The sequence below is a fragment of the Leucopleurus acutus genome (genome assembly GCF_964270905.1).
Source record: "Leucopleurus acutus genome assembly, chromosome: 18".
Taxonomy (NCBI): Eukaryota; Metazoa; Chordata; class Mammalia; order Artiodactyla; family Delphinidae; genus Leucopleurus; species Leucopleurus acutus.
Genome location: NC_139160.1, coordinates 58,513,124 through 58,525,913, shown reverse-complemented (window position 1 = coordinate 58,525,913; position 12,790 = coordinate 58,513,124).

Genomic DNA, 12,790 nt, shown 5'->3' with positions numbered 1-12,790 from the left:
CCCATCACAGGCCCTCCCTATGTCTCTGACTTTGCTGAATTTTTCCCATAACTCATATCACTACTTAAAATGATTTGTTTATGTTTTTTCTACTTCTTTTTTACTATATATTACTAGTCCCTAGAATAGTGTCTAGTGTATAATATGTGCTTAATAAATATTTGCTAAAAGAATTAATAACACAGTAGAATCATGCATATATATTCATAGTCTATAGAATCACAGAACAATCTGAAAAGTATATTAGTATATACTAATATATAGTATAGTATATACTAGTATATACTAATAGTATGTACTATTAGTATATACTAATTAGTATACTAATTAGTATATACTAATAGTATATACTTTAGTATATACTTTATAGTATATACTTTAGTATATACTTTAGTATATACTTTATATATACTATATAGTATATACTATATAGTATATACTATATATAGTATACTATACTATACTATACTATATATACTATATACTATAGTATATAGTATATACTATATATACTATATATATACTATACTATATATAGTATATAGTATATACTTTAGTATATACTAATTAGTATACTAATAGTATATACTAATTAGTATATACTAAAGTATATTAATGTTCTCTTTTTAATATTATCACAAGACATAGTGACTACAGCATAAATGGTGTATTATTAGCATTCTTCAGATATCTTCTAGGATTGTGACATTGAGGAATGTAACTGTTTTTCAAGTAGAAGCAACTAGATATTCCAGCACCCTTATACTTTACATGAATTAGAAATGATTTCTTCTCCCCATCAAATCTTTCATATCTTACTACATAACTGAATGAATGTAGGCCTTTTTATTAGACACTAGCAAATTACATTCAGTATGAATGGCTTAAATGATTATTTAAGAATATAGGACAATTGTGAATATATCAGACCTCAATATAGTTCTAAGCGCTTCTAAATTTTTGCATCATCATTTTAACGTAAATATTTGTTTAATTTATACTAATATAATATAGTTTATAAGTATTCTAAAGTATATAGACATTTGTTAGGATTATAATGCCTTCCTTTATCATATCAATAAATACATATGTGACAGGTGAATACCTCTGTTATGGGATTTCTAAAAGCCTGTACAGTTTAAAAGACACCAGTATACCTTTAAAACATGTAACAGCAAAAAATATATTAGGCAATCTTCCTGGAAAAAAACAGTAGTATGTTGTCAACTCCATTAATTTACTTACTAAAATTAGGGGGTTTGGGGGGTTTTTTTTGGTGATATCAATATACAAATATTTATTAAGTGCATACCACATATCTGGGACTTTAATTGTGATACAAAACAGGCAAAATTCCTTTTCCTTGTTTTCACAGACCCTATATTCTAGAGAATCACCTTTCAATGGAACTTTATGAGATGGTGGAAATGTTCTATATCTGCACTGTCCAGTAGCCCCTGGTCACATGTGCATACTGAGCACTTGAAATGTGGCTGGTATGATTAAAAAGCTAAACTTTTAATGTTATTTAATTTTATTATTTATTTATTTAAATTAATTTTAATTTAAGTAGACTCATGTGGCTACTAGCTACTAGATAAGACAGCTCAGTTCTTGAAGGTCATATAGTACATACCCTCAAGATCATGAGGCCAGTCCCCACAGTTAACAGGTCATTATAATATAGGTTGACAAGTGCTGTGATAAGTGAGAAATTCTGTGGAGCCACACAAATGTATTCTATCCAAGAGTTTGGCTTAAGGAAGTCTTAGAGAAATTCACATCTGATAGATAAGAATTTTTGTCAAATTATACTGATTTTTAAAATATCCCTGGTATGTAGTAAAATAACATAATGGGACAGTAAATAAGAGCTCTAAACTAGATCATTTATAACCAGGATAATCTGTATGACAGCAGAAAAAATAGGTACTTAATTACCTTCCATTTTAGATCTTAGGTTGTCTACCAATAAATTATGAGTCTTTTCCACATTTATTAAAATGTCTGTGACCTAATACTTTCCATTAGCACATGCAGAGATACACACTACATGATTCTGATGAAACTGGAAATGCCAAATAAAACATTATATTTCCTTTTGATGTCCTAGTTTTAAATCACAAAATCCATTTTAAAAGGCAAATTATTTCTCCCTAAACAATATCAGCATGAGTAAACTATTTTCAAGTCTTGGCAAACATATACCACTTGAATTAGTAAGCCTTCTGTAATTGGTTATGTCTATGAAGAAATTGAATTTTTAATTTTAAAAAATATTCCCAGGCTCAGATAGTGTTACTGGAGAATTCTACCAACCATCTGAAGAATTACATAAATTATATACTATTTCTTCCAGAAAAAAAGAGAAGAAAACAATTCCTTGCTCATTTTATGAAGATAGTATTACCCTGAAACCAAAATCAGACAAAGGCCATAAAGAACAGAAAACAACAGAGAAATGTCCTTCATGAATATAGGCACAAAATTTCTTAAAAATTTTAGTAAGTAAAATTCATCAACATATAAAAAGAATAATATACCAAGCAAAAATGGATTTTTTCCAAGGATGCGAGACTATTTCAAATTGAAAATCAGTTGATGGAATTCACCATAGTAACAGGATAAAAAAGAAAAATCACGTCATCATATTAATCTATACAGAAGATACATTTGCCAAAATCCAAAAATTAGGATTTTAACTCTCTATACAGAATGAATTACAGAATCAGAAATACTTTTCTGCAATTGCTTCATAATGTACATAGGTTAAATTCAGCAGTTGGTCACGATTGTGTGCATAGAGTTTTGTTGTTGTTTTTAAGAGGGTAAACTGCGATGCTTTTTTCTATTTTTTATTAAAAAAAATTTTTTTGGCCGCACTGCACGGCATGCAGGACCTTAATTCCCTGACCAGGGATTGAACCCGTGCCCCCTGCAGTAGAAGCATGGTGTCTTAACCACTGGACTGCCAGGGAAGTCCCATGTCTGGAGATATTTTTAATTTATAAGTCATTGTAAACAAAAGAGACATGAGTAAAAAGTTATTGTATTTACATTTTATCAGAGTAGAATAGCCAAAAACGCATTTTCCTTGATCCAATGCATAAATAGTGTTAAGATAATTAAAAAGAACATATAAAAACATTACACAAAATTATTAGTCATTTTTAAAATCTAAGAGGCATATTAGATATGAGAGTAAATTTTGCTCAGGCATCAAACTTCTGTCCAGATTTATGCATTTGCTTCCTCTAGTCAAAATTAAAAATATATATACCCCTCAGTCCCTGGGAAACAATGGGGGCAGGTACATCTTCCTGCTTGCATAACCTCTACTTGTCTGCCAAGTCTCCTCCTTGTCTTATAAATGCTCTGTTTAGCCCTGCCTATCAACATTCACCTTAGTGATTTGAAATGAGCAGTCTTCGATAAACAGATTATAGCATATCCATATAGTTGAATGCCACATGACAATAAAAAAAGTGAAAGAAGATACAAAAAAAAAGAAAGAACATATACTTTCACATTACATTTATTCCAAGTTCTAGAACAGGCAACTCTAAGCTATGGTGGAAGGAACAGTGGTTTCCTACGGGGTCAGAGAAGAGGATTGACAGGAAAAGGAAAAGAAGAAATTTTCTGACTGATCAGAATGTTCTATAACTTGATCAATTTGGTGGTTACTTAATAAACTGTTTACTTAGATTTGTTGTAGGCAAATTATACCTCAACAAGACAAGAAAAAGAGCATTTTCCCTGCTTTATGCCGGGTGATCTCAAGGTCTAAGGGTTACTCTTCATCTTTACGTTACATGTGAAATACAGTGAGTACTTGGAAGGCATCTAATAAATATTGCTTGAGGGAGCAATCCCTTCTATATGAAATATCATTACATGACATTTAAAACATTTTATCATGATTTCTAAAGGGTGATATGTTAAATTTGAGTGTTTTCAGATGCTTAACTTTCAAAGCAAATGGTCTATAAGAAAAATAAGTAAATGAAAAGACTAATCTCAAGAGGACCTGAACTTATTTTATTATAACACATTTTTTATGAGAAATTTGTATGTGAAAAGATCTTCCTATAAAGTGCCATAGGGCACTTTAGTACTCTGACAGTAAATGAATAGGCTCACAGAGAAACTCCGTATAACCAGTTTTCCTTTTTAAATCACAGTCATACAACTCTCAGTGTTTTGTCTAACATTAAGTGTACATCATAGCTTTTTTTTTCTTTTCAGGCAACAATAGGAAAAAATGAAGGTAAATATATCATAAGCACAGTGTCTGCTCTATTATTAACAGGGTTTTAAATAAAAAAGTTTAAGCAAATGTAGACCCATACAATCTCTGCAACCTTGATAGTAAAATGTATTCTATTGTAAATATCTTGTATATCACTAACAAAAGTCAAAATAAGCAAGACTAAGGATGAATTGTATTACAGTTTCTTTATTTGAACGGTTCCACCACATACTGTTTTGTTATTGGCAGTGACAGATTCCCTCCTACTGTAGTTTGCTTTCCTTTTATATCATAATGATGACAGTAAACTCAGAACCGGATAATTATGGAGTGCTACAAAATGGGTAGTACGCCAGGGCATGTGGTAACTTGACCTTTACAACATCCCCTGGCAATACTTACCTATTAATATGAAGGAAAATGCAGAAGTATAGATACTAACAAGTATTTTACTTATTACATATATGGATTCTAAAATCAGCCCAGGACACTGTCTAAAGGTTTATTAAAGAAACTTATAGGGCTTCCCTGGTGGCGCAGTGGTTGAGAGTCCGCCTGCTGATGCAGGGGACACGGGTTCGTGCCCCAGTCCGGGAAGATCCCACATGCCGTGGAGCGGCTGGGCCCGTGAGCCATGGCTGCTGAGCCTGCACATCCGGAGCCTGTGCTCCGCAACGGGAGAGGCCACAGCAGTGAGAGGCCCGTGTACCGCAAAAAAAAAAAAAAAAAAAAGAAACATATATTTGCTTATGTGTAAAAGGCTTGAGAGAGACAGGTTGTTAATTTGTACCAATTTCTGATTCAATGTACTATACCCATTACATGATTACTAAAAATAGAAGGAGGGCATTAAAGTTGCTTTGTTTATAGAGAAAAATACAAAATGGCATTTTTATTTACTTGCTTGATAAATTAATTGTATGTTTTGTTATTCCAGTGAAATAATGAATATGACTCATTATATGACTGAAATTTTGAATATGACTACATTGAAGTCTCCGTAATCTACTATTCTAGGGATACATGAATTCATCCTGTTATAGATATCCTTGGATTTAGTTCAAAATAACAATGTTTTATAAAGAATGCATTTCTATGAAGAATAGCTATGTCTATAATCCTTTAAATTTTTCAAATATAAATGAAATATATTGTTTTATGCTTATAGGTGATTTAGGGTAGTTGAGACTTTTAGAAATAACAAGATTCACTTTGCATATATATTTATGTATAGGAAGAGTCAGTATACCATCCTGGAATGCCAGGGGATCTTTGTTTGGTAACGGAACAGACTTCATTTTATACAGACTTTCTACTCATGCTCTTATTAGATTATACTTGTCTGCTTTGCCAAAACATTGGATAGAGACTAACTTTAACTAAAACAAAAAAAATCTCGATGAATTTACCTCTTGATTGAGAAGCCTCACCAGATAATTTTCAGACATAATGCATTAAATTCTTTAAAGTATTCTTTTTCTGTATATGCACTATTCCATTTCCCTCCTAAAATCTTGTATACTTTCCTTTCAGATAAAGCAATTTATAGAAACTTAACATTAGATGAAGTAGAAGAATAGGGTAACACCTATTATAACATTCAAAATATTAAAAATTTCAGAAAATAAATCATCATCAGACAATCATGAAAAAAGATTTTTCTGAAGATAGTAAAAGAGAACAAAAAAGAGAACTTATTCACAAATTATTTAATTTCACAATTAAACAAATAAGTACATTTATGCACACATATCTTTTTCTAAGTTTTTACTGTATCTGACAAACACAAAACTAGCAATTATTCCCTCAAGCTACAAAACATAAAGGCACTTACAATATGAACCAGTTATTAGTAAAAATAATGATGTTTTGTCAAGTATATTTCTAGCTTTATACTTCATTCATTTCTTACATTATTTTCCACATGTTTTCTTATGAAAATGCAAACAGTAAATATGGCTCAATTCACAGGCAGGAATTATGTTTTTCATTGGGATGCAAGATGAGCAAATAGTTGATATTGATAGGAATAAGGTAAATATTTATGCTAACTATAAACTAAATAACGTATTTAAATGCTTAGAGTATCACTTGACATATAGCACTCATTGTGTACTAGATATTTTAAAATATTATTTCAAACTGTAATTCCCCAACAGGTGTCCTAAATAATGAAGTACTATTTTTTAAAATTTCTTATTTCAATGTGGGTGAACGTCTAAAATATTCATTTGTGTATGGGTTTTTTTTTTGTTTCATATATTGTAACGTGTGATATAATATGTAGGATATCTACTCTCTAGAACCTGACACCATTTCTCTTAATCAACCGAATATTCTTTTAATACCTTTGAACTTTGCAACATTTGACCGTAACAATATAAATCAGGCTATAATTTATTACAGTTGTCTCCAAGATGCATTTACTTTTGGAAGTGGAAGTTGGTTGGCTTGAAAATGTAATACCTGAAAGAGTTAATTTGTCTTCCTGTGCTTGGTTACTTCTTACTGGGGATGTGAGTGAGACTCTACACTGTGGAAAATAGTGCCAAATAAATATTAAATCAATCAATCTATTGATGAATCAAAAATGACAAGGAATGTTGGCTTCTATTCATCTTCTTGGAAACTAAATTATAGAGCTTATTTCAGAGCCAAAGCAGAGTATGTCACAACAGCCCTAGCAACCAATATTCTGAGAAAAGACTTACACTGAGAAAACTCAAATGTGTTATCACCCTATCAATGCAGGGAAAGTCACATTATAAATTATCCTAGTGCTACAAATATCTAGCATAATAAACTCGGCAACTACTTTGTAATGTCAGACTAAAAGCATTTGAGTATGAGAGATTTAGTTTTCTGCCCATTTTTTTTTTGCTTCTGACAGCATGTGGTTTGTTTTCAACTGCAAAATATATCAAAAATATTAAAATAGAAGTAAATAATACAAGCACAGTTAAAGGAGTTAAAGAGTTGATCAATGTGTACTTCAGGTTTTGAAATATTTAAAAATAATTAGTTTATTAATACTGTCTGAGTTTTAGAAGGCCTTTAATATTATTTTACTAAACACCTGTCATATATTCATAAATATATATTTTTTTAATAGATCTTTATTGGAGTATAATTGCTTCACAATACTGTGTTAGTTCCTGTTGTACAACAAAGTGAATCAGCCATATGCATACACATGTCCCCATATCCTCTCCCTCTTGAGCCTCCCTCCCACCCTCCCTATCCCATGTCTCTAGGTCATCGCAAAGCACTGAGCTGATCTCCCTGTGCTATGTGGCTGCTTTCCACTAGCTAACTATTTTACATTCCATAGTGTATATATGTCGACGCTACTCTCACTTCGCCCCAGCTTCCCCGTCCCCACCCCCCGTGTCCTCAAGTCCATTCTCTACATCTACATCTTTATTCCTGCCCTGCCACTAGGTTCATCAGTACTTTTTTTTTTTAGATTCCATATATATGTGTGAGCATACGGTATTTGTTTTTCTCTTTCTGACTTACTTCTCTCTGCATGACAGACTCTAGGTCCATCAACCTCACGACAAATAACTCAGTTTTGTTTCTTTTTATGGCTGAATAATATTCCATTGTATATATGTGCCACATCTTCTTTATCCATTCATCTGTCAATGGACATTTAGGTTGGTTCCATGTCCTGCCTATTGTAAATAGTGCTGCAGTGAACATCGTGGTGCATGTCTCTTTTTGAATTATGCTTTTCTCAGAGTATATGCCCAGTAGTGGGATTGCTGGGTCATATGGTAGTTGTATTTTTAGTTTTTAAGGAATCTCCATACTGTTCTCCATAGTAACTGTATCAATTTACATTCCTACCAATAGTGCAAGAGGGCTCCTTTTTCACCACACCCTGTCCAGCATTTATTGTTTCTAGATTTTTTGATGATGGCCATTTGACCGGTGTGAGGTGATACCTCGTTGTAGTTTGATTTGCATTTCTCTAATAATTAGTGATGTTGAGCTAATTCATGTGCCTCTTGGCCATCTCTGTGTCTTCTTTGGTGAAATGTCTATTTAGGTCTTCTGCCCATTTTTGGATTGGGTTGTTTGTTTTTTTGATATTGAGCTGCATGCGCTGTTTATATGTTTTGGATATTAATCCTTTGTCAGCTGCTTCGTTTGAAAATATTTTCTCCTATTCTGAGGTTTAGCTTTTTGTTTTGTTTATGGTTTCCTTTGCTATGCAAAAGCTTTGAAGTTTAATTAGGTCCCTTTTGTTTATTTCCATTACTCTAGGAGGTGAGTCAAAAAAGATCCTGCTGTGCTTTATGTCAAAGAGTGTTTTTCCTGTTTTCCTCTTAAGAGTTTTATAGTGTCTGGTCTTACATTTAGGTCTTTAATCCATTTGGAGTTTATTTTTGTGTATGGTGTTAGGTAGCGTTCTAATTTCATTCTTTTACATGTAGCTGTCCAGTTTTCCCAGTACCACTTATTGAAGAGTCTGTCTTTTCTCCATTGTATGTTCTTGCCTCCTTTGTCATAAATTAGGTTACCATATGTGCATGGGTTTATCTCTTGGTTTTCTGTCCTGTACCATTGATCTGTTTCTGTTTTTGTGCCAGTACCATACTGTCTTGATTACTATAGCTTTGTAGTATAGTCTGAAGTCAGGGAGCCTGATTCCTACAGCTCCGTTTTCCTTTCTCAAGATTGCTTTGGCTGTATGGGGTCTTTTGTGTTTCCATACAAATTGTAAAGTTTTTGTTCTAATTCTCTGAAGAATGCCATTGGTAGTTTGATAGGGATTGCATTGAATCTGTAGATTGCTTTGGGTAGTATAGTCATTTTCACTCTATTGATTCTTCCAATCCAAGAACATGGTATATTTCTCCATTTGGTTTTGTCATCTTTGATTTCTTTCATTAGTGTTTCATAGTTTTCTGAGTACAAGTCTTTCGCCTCCTTAGGTAGGTTTGTACCTAGGTATTTTATTCTTTTTGTTGCAGTGGTAAATGGGATTGTTTCCTTAATTTCCCTTTCTGATTTTTTTGTTGTTAGTATATAGGAATACCAAAGATTTCTGGGCATTAATTTTGTATCCTGTAACCTTACCAAATTCATTGCTTAGTTCTAGTAGTTTTCTGGTGGCATCCTTAGGATTTTCTATGTATAATATCATGTTATCTGCAAACAGTGACAGTTTTACTTCTTCTTTTCCAATTTGTATTCCTTTTATTTCTTTTTCTTCTCTAATTGCCATGGCTAGAACTTCCAAAACTATGTTGAACAAGAGTGGCAAGAGTGGACATCCTTGTCTTGTTCCTGATGTTAGTGAAAATGCTTTCAGTTTTTCACCATTGAGTATGATGTTTGCTGTGGGTTTGTCATATATGACCTTTATTATGTTCAGGTAGTTTCCACTATGCCCCTTTTTCTGGCAACTTTTTATCATAAAATTGTGTTGAATTTTGTCAAAAGCTTTTTCTGCATCTATTGAGATGATCATGTGGTTATTATTCCTTAATTTATTAATATGGTGTGCACATTGATTGATTTGCATACATTGAAGAATCCTTGCATCCCTGGGATAAATCCCACTTGATTGTGGTGTATGATCCTTTTAATATGTTGTTGGATTCTTTTTGGTAGTATTTTGTTGAGGATTTTTGCATCTATGTTCATCAGTGATATTGGTTTATAATTTTCTTTTTGTGTGTTATCTTTTTCTGGTTTTGGTATCAGGGTGATGGTGGCTTTGTAGAATGAATTTGAGAGTGTTCCTCCCTCTGAAATTTTTTGGAAGAGTTTGAGAAGGATCAGTGTTAGCTCTTCCCTAACTGTTTGATAGAATTCTCCTGTGAAGCCATCTGGTCCTGGACTTTGGTTTGTTGGAAGATTTTTAATTACAGTTTCAATTTCATTACTTGTGATAGGTCTGTTTTTATTTTCTAATCTTCCTGGTTTAGTCTTGGAAAATTGTACCTTTCCAAGAATTTACCCATTTCTTCCTGGTTGTCCACTTTATTGCCATTTAGTTGTTTGTGGTAGTCTCTTATAATCCTTTGCATTTCTGCAGTGTCAGTTGTGATTTCTCCTTTTTCATTTCTAATTTTATTGATTTGGGTCCTCTCCCGTTTTTTCTTGATGAGTCTGGCTAAGGATCTATCAGTTTTGTTTATCTTCTCAAAGAACCAGCTTTTAGTTTTACTGATCTTTGCTATTGTTTTCTTTGTTTCTATTTCAATTATTTCTGCTCTGATCTTTGATTTCTTTCCTTCTACTGACTTTGGGTTTTCCTTGTTCTTCTCTCTCTAGTTGCTTTAGGTGTAGGGTTAGTGTTTATTTGAGATTTTTCTTGTTTCTTGAGGTGAGATTGAATTGCTATAAACTTCCCTCTTAGAATTGCTTTTGCTGCATCCCATAGGTTTTGGGTCATTGTGTTTTTGTTGTCATTTGTTTTGTATTTTTTTATTCTTTGATTTCTTCAGTGATCTCTTGGTTATTTAGTAGCGCACTGTTTAGCCTCCATGTATTTGTGGTTTTTACAGTTTTTTTCCTGTAACTGATTTCCAATCCCATAGCATTGTGGTCAGAAAAGATGCTTGATACAATTTCAGTGTTCTTAAATTTTCTGAGGCTTGATTTGTGACACAAGATGTGATCTGTCCTGGAGAGTGTTTCATGTGCACTTTAGAAGATAATGTATTCTGCCACTTTCAGGTGGAATGTTCTATAAATATCAATTAAATCTATCTTGTCTATTGTGTCATTTAAAGCTTGTGTTTCCTTGTTTATTTTCTGTTTGGATGATCTGTCCATTGGTGTAAGTGGGGTGTTAAAGTCCCCTACTATTATTGTGTTACTGTCGATTTCCCCTTTCATGGTTGTTAGCATTTGCCTTATGTCTCGAAGTGCTCCTATGTTGGGTGCGTAAACATTTATAATTGTTATATCTTCTTGGATTGATTCCCTTGATCATTACGTAGTGTCCTTCCTTAGCTCTTGTAACAGTCTTTATTTTATAGTCTATTTTATCTGATACAACTATTGCTACTCCAGCTTTCTTTTGATTTCCATTTGCATGGGATGTCTTTTTCCATCCCTTCACTATCAGTCTGTATGTGTCCCTAGGCCTGAAATGGGTCTCTTGTAGACAGCATATATATGGGTCTTGTTTTTGTATCCATTCAGCCAGTCTGTGTCTTTTGGTTGGGGTATTTAATCCATTTACATTCAAGGTCATTATCAATATGTATGTTCCTATTACCATTTTCTTAATTGTTGTGGGGTTTTTGGGGGGGTTTTTTCTTCTCTTGTGTTTCCTGCCTAGAGAAGTTTCTTTAGCATTTGTTGTAAAGCTGTTTTGGTGGTGCTGAATTCTCTTAGCTTTTGCTTGTCTGAAAAGCTTTTGATTTCTCCATCAAGTCTGAATGAGATCCTTGCTAGGTAGAGTAATCTTGGTTGTAGGTTTTTCTCTTTCATCACTTTAAGTATATCCTGCCACTCCCTTCTGGCCTGCAGAGTTTCTGCTGAAAAGTCAGCTGTTAACCTTATGGGAATTCCTTTGTATGTTATTTTTTGTTTTTCCCCTGTGGCTTTTAATATTTTTTCTTTGAATTTAATTTTTGTTAGTTTGATTAATATTTATCTTGGTGTTTTTCTCCTAGGGTTTATCCTGTATGGGACTCTCTGTGCTTTCTGGACTTGGGTGACTATTTCCTTTCCCATGTTAGGGAAGTTTTCCAGTATAACCTCTTCAAATATTTTCTCAGACCCTTTCTTTTTCTCTTCTTCTTCTGGGACCCCTGTACTTTGAATGTTGGTGCATTTAGTGTTGTCCCAGAGGTCTCTGAGATTGTCTTCAATTCTTTTCATCCTTTTTTCTTTATTCTGCTCCTCGGCAATTATTTCCACCATTTTGTCTTCCAGCTCACTTATTCCTTCTTCTGCCTCAGTTATTCTGTTATTGCTTCCTTCTAGGCTATTTCTCATTTCAGTCATTTGTGGTGTTCATCTCTGTTCGTTCTTTAGTTCTTCTAGATCTTTGTTAAACATTTTTGTATTTTGTCAATCTGTGCCTTCATTCTATTTCCGAAATTCTGGATCATCTTTACTATCATTACTCTGAATTGTTTTTCAGGTAGATTGCCTATTTCCTCTTCATTTATTTGGTCTTGTAGGTTTTTACCTTACTCCTTCATCTGTGACATATTTTTTTTGCCATCTCATTTTTTTTTCCTTTTTTTTTCATAAGTGGGATTGTGTCCCTGTCTTACTGGTTGTTTGACCTGAGGCTTCCAACACTGCAGTTTGTAGGCTGTTGGATAGAGCTGGGTCTTGGTGCTGAGGTCAGGACCTCCAGGAGACCTCACTCCGATGAATATTCACTGGGGTCTGAGATTCTCTGTAAGTCCAGTGGTTCAGACTAGGAGCTCCCACCGCAAGAGCTTCGGCCCAATCCCCAGCTCATGAACCAAGGTCCTGCAAGCCATGTGGGGCAGAAAAAAAAAAAAAAAGAAAGGAGAACAATAACTAAGTAAAAAATAAAATTAGACTAGGAAA